A 4,828-nucleotide genomic window follows, 5' to 3' on the forward strand; every position below is an offset into this window, starting at 1 on the left:
TTTATAAATTATATAGTTCCTACTTAATTAATTAAAATAACTTTTATAACTATATTACCTTTATTACTTTATTAAGCCAAAATTAGTTTTTACAATTCAATAGATGAAATATTATAATTTTAATTTTGATAACCAATTAATTACAGTAATTAATTAATAATATATTTGATGATTATATCTTATTACATTTAATTAGGGTTAATTAAGTGTAATTAGTTTAATTATGAAAGGGGTTAAAAACTCAAAAAGGTTGTAATTGTAATTGTCTTATTAAATTCAATGTGGCTACAAAATTAAATCTCATTTTAGCTCATTTGGCCCAAAATATAGTCCCAATACATTCTGACCTGGTCTGAAACCCCCACCTCCATGCAAGTTGGCAATCCATGCCATCCTTTCTAAGCCAATCAAAAAGCTCCACATCACTGCTCTTCAACACTCACACAAGAAACACAAAATGATATGGACCGTTGATCCAATTTATCAACGGTCCACAATTAATACTCACTTTCCTCTTACTTATAAATATTATCCTGGTTCTTATTTCAGCCGTTAGATCAAAGTGATCCAACGGCCATCGTTTTTCCCCAATAAATCATTTTATCAGCTTTTATTTTTCAAAAATTCAGAGCCGTTGATCAAAACATCCAACGTCTCACATTGCATCTCTCACTTTTAACCTTAGAGACACTGTGAGCACTTAATGTTTGCCCCACATAGAAATTTACTCTAAAAAATAGTCCAAAATAATTTTAATTGTTGTTATAGAATTTTAGGAGTTTTCTTTTATTTGTTTTGCATTTATTCGCATTGTTTATGCATGTTAGGAATATCGTAAATCATAAAAATCATAAAAAAATATTCAAATCTTAATTTCATAGCATTTTAGATTTTAAATTGCATTTTAAGGATTTAGTTACACATCTAGTGCATAATTAATACATAAAAATCAAAAAAAATACACAGTAATCACTCTTGCCTTGTTTTTGCATTTTTTAGATTCGATTAGTTAAATAGGTCAATTTTGCAAAATCAATTTAAAATTGGGTGATTTAATCAATGGTTAATTTTGAAATAAAACGAAAAAAGAAAACAAGGTTGTTTGGCTCTATAATTGAATTGGTCCGCCCTAAGCCTAATTACCCGTTCAGTTTCGCCCCTTTACCCCAGCCCACTCTCACAATCCGACCTAGCTCCCTCTTTAAACCAAAATGACCCCGTTTTGTCACTTCTAATCTTCACCCTCCGTCTCCTTTGATCCAAGGGCCAGAAACTCCTCGTCCAATTCCGTAAAATGGTTTGAACCGGCCCCCCAAACCCTAGAGACATTTCCATTCTTCATCTTCCTCACACCCTCTCAAACCCTAGCCGCCTCTCACCACCAAAACCCACCTCCACCGGCGGCTCACCACCAAATCACTCCAAATCTTCACCCTACAACCCCCAGCTTTCCCCCATCACTAATCTCCCACTAGTTTCCCCAAAATCCTCACCAAGGCCGACGAATCTCAAATCTAAAATTACCAAAAACTTTATTCCTCTCCTTTCCTGATTTCTTTTGGTTTTTAATCCGTTTTAGATCAAAAATTGCACCAATCAACCCCATTCACTGAGTACCATAGATTGTGGGTGTTTCTACCTCGTCTCATAGCCATTCAAGCTCGGTCAAATTCTTGTTGACCACCCAAAACCTTAGTATTTGTCCACCAGCCTTCTTTCTCATGTTCAAGACTTCAATTCTTCAAGATTTTTGGCTTATGAAGTGTCTATCAGATTTAGTTTAACGCAATGCTCATAGGTCTAAAGTCTCCGATGTTTTGAAGACTTAAACACATGGAGCTTCGTTCTTCTATTCTTGCTTTTGATCTCATTAGGTAATCTCTTCTTTTCATTCTTCGTTTTCTCTTTGTTTTTGGTTGATTAGAATTTAATTAGGTTTAACTTTATTTTTTTCCTTTTCTTCAATTTTATCACTGCCAAGTTCAAGTCGAATTATTTCAGTCACAAAATCTTGTTTGATGCTCAACTACATGTTTAGGATAGTCATGTTTTCATTGTTGTCTTTTAAATTCAAGTCTTGATTTAGTAATATTTTGTGTTGATATGTTTGTTTTGCCATGTGTTCCATCGATTATATTTAGTAGGATTAATTAAGGCATGTCACATTTGTTCTAGCATAAATTTAGGTCAGTTAATTGGTAATTTGATTTATTTAAGGGTCAAGGAAATGAGAAAGTCCGGGCTGCTAAAGCTAAGTCCTGTCAATGGGCCACGGGCAGGCCCAGAATTCTCTAAGAGTAAGAAGTAGGTTTGATTTATAAATAACAAGAGATCTAAGGGGCTAAAGAAAATAGGATCTTAAGGGAATCTAGTCTGTAACTGCCTCAGAAGATTCTATAAATAGGGGAGGACTTTTTAGCAATAAAAAGGTAAAAATTAGGTTAAAAAGGACAGGTCGGGTGAGGATGTAATAAAACAGAAAATAGGAAGGGTGAAAAATAGAGAGGAATCATTGAATGGGACAGCTGCCCATAATTTGTTAGAAACAAAATGCTTTTTCCCATTTTTTCAGCTGACACATTCTCTTTATATATCCTCTCATTCTCTGCATATCAAGGACACTTTTTATTTTTGTATTTTTCAGAGAATTCACACTCATCTTCACTGATGTTTCACTGGACAGACTGATTCTTTGAAAATTCCCTCATCCTCACTCATTTTTCTCACAAAAATCCTCTGAAAGTCAAAATCAGATTTAGAAAAAAAAACAAAGAAAAAGGGATTTCGAACTCATCAACATTGTTTTAGTAGCTTCTAGGTTCTCTTTGGATTTTGGGAGTGGGTTTTGAAGTTGTTTTGTGTTGTTTCTACTGATGCGTTTGTTCTTGCTGCCACTTCCTTCCAACTTCAGAGATTTATTATTCTTTGTTTGGCCCTGCTTGAATAGGTCAATTTGAAAACTCATGTGCTCATATTCCTATCTGAATGAAATTTCTAATTTCTGCTTTGGTTTATTGGATATTTGTGTAGTATGGGAATATAAGTTAATTTATATTCCTATTTGATATGTCACTCCAAACAACGTGTATGAAAGTAGACCGTTAAAGCATGTATTGACTCTGTTAATTTCTGACTGTTTTAGCATGAAGTTCGATTCAAATATATTCCTAATATGTTGCTAAGTAGTATTTAATAGCAAAGTCATGATGTGGAAGGCTCCTATTGCGACAACTATGGCTGTAGTTCATTGATCTGGCCATTAATTGGTCAATATCTGCAAACCTCAAAGCCAAAACGGATTATCGGAGGAGTTCAGAGCCATTGTAGATTGTTTAGCATAGAAGTATAAATATCTCATTGTGGTTTGTACTATTAATTTGGAATGAGATGTATTGTATAGTTTGATCAAAGCAGACATGGCAGTAATGTCAAAATTTATATGTGTTAAGACTTGAATGTTTGCTTAAAGGCAATAATGTTTCTTGAGATCAGTTTCTATTTTTGTTGTATGTAAAGGTTTGAAATCAGTATTAAGTTTGTTAAAATCAGAGTAGTATCCATTTCCAAAATTGTTAGTTACAATTGAAATTGAAATTATGGTTTTACTCTAATAAGGCTTGATATGGGCCTGGAATTCCGTAGATTTGGGAACTCAGATGCCGTCCATGATGCAAAGATGGGCTTTTTGCTTGAGCCCATTTGCTTATCTTATTTGATTAATCCATGTTGATAAGATAATAATGTATTAAGTTGTTGTTAGATGCCTTTTAAAATGCGTTGGCTAATTTCCCTTATTCACTACCTAAATCCTTTTTCTTAAAGTTAAGTAGCTTTTAAACATTACCAATATGCTAATAAGCCCAGACTTTAACGGATTACCCAGTAGCCTTACATATAAAGATGAGGTGATTGACGACCCCATTCTAGCTTAAATAAGTAAACCCTAGTGATTTATTCCATACTATTTTGAACTATCTGCATCATCTCAAACATTAGAAACTAAAAACAACTCAGGAATCGTAGAAATGCTTTAGGCGCGCATTTAATCTACTATCGTGATTGTGTACACGTTCGTGTGACATGATTATGATTCCCAAAAATAAATCAAGGTACGCGTTCGCCTGAATATCCAGTTATTTCTTCTAAAGTGGGAGTAAGCTCAAAATCCGAGAAGCGGAAGACGTTGTGAATGGGATCCCAAAAGGTCACTAGTGCCTCAATCAAATCGTCTCGTGGTTTAACTTTCATAATATCTGTAAGGGCGCCCAAGTGCTTTGTGACCCCATCCTGACCATCTTTCCCTAAGTCGTACCACCACATCTGAAGTTGTAGTGGAGCTTGATCTACAACCGTTAATGGCGGGTTCTATACAGTGCTCATTTTGTACTTGTGGATGGTTAGGGTTAGGGTTGACACTAGTTCCAAAATACAAACCAATGGACTCTTTTTGCAAATCAACCTTTAATTTTCTAAGGAAAAACCAAATGGGGGTGGCTATTTATGCAATATTAGCCCAAAGCAAGGATGGCTATTTTTGCAATAATGGCCTTTCAAGGAAAGTTTTGAGGTCGGGGAAGGGCACTTATGGCAAAAATGATGCCCAATTGACAGACATGTCCGTTCTTGCGAGAATAGCCCTTCGATAATTTTGGAGATGTTCTAAGGCTATTCCGATAGAAACGGCTCGGGATGCAACTGAAGCTGGGTTGGCTCACTCATTTGACCAAAACACTGGACACATTTATTATTTTGGTTATTTTTTGCAAAAATGAGGCCGAACACTATGGAGGTTGCCTACGTATCTCACATCCGGTGAGAATCAGACCTG

General features: G+C 35.1%; 1 long non-coding RNA gene across 1 annotated transcript; it reads left to right on the forward strand.

The window, feature by feature from the left end:
* Positions 1-1,171: 1,171 nt before the first annotated feature.
* LOC107811731 (uncharacterized) lies at positions 1,172-3,486 on the forward strand. The gene is made up of 2 exons (XR_001653985.1): positions 1,172-1,874; positions 3,143-3,486. It is a non-coding gene; the product is annotated as an uncharacterized LOC107811731 (long non-coding RNA).
* Positions 3,487-4,828: the final 1,342 nt, after the last annotated feature.

Source organism: Nicotiana tabacum, chromosome 15, assembly GCF_000715075.1.
Source record: "Nicotiana tabacum cultivar K326 chromosome 15, ASM71507v2, whole genome shotgun sequence".
Lineage (NCBI taxonomy): Eukaryota > Viridiplantae > Streptophyta > Magnoliopsida > Solanales > Solanaceae > Nicotiana > Nicotiana tabacum.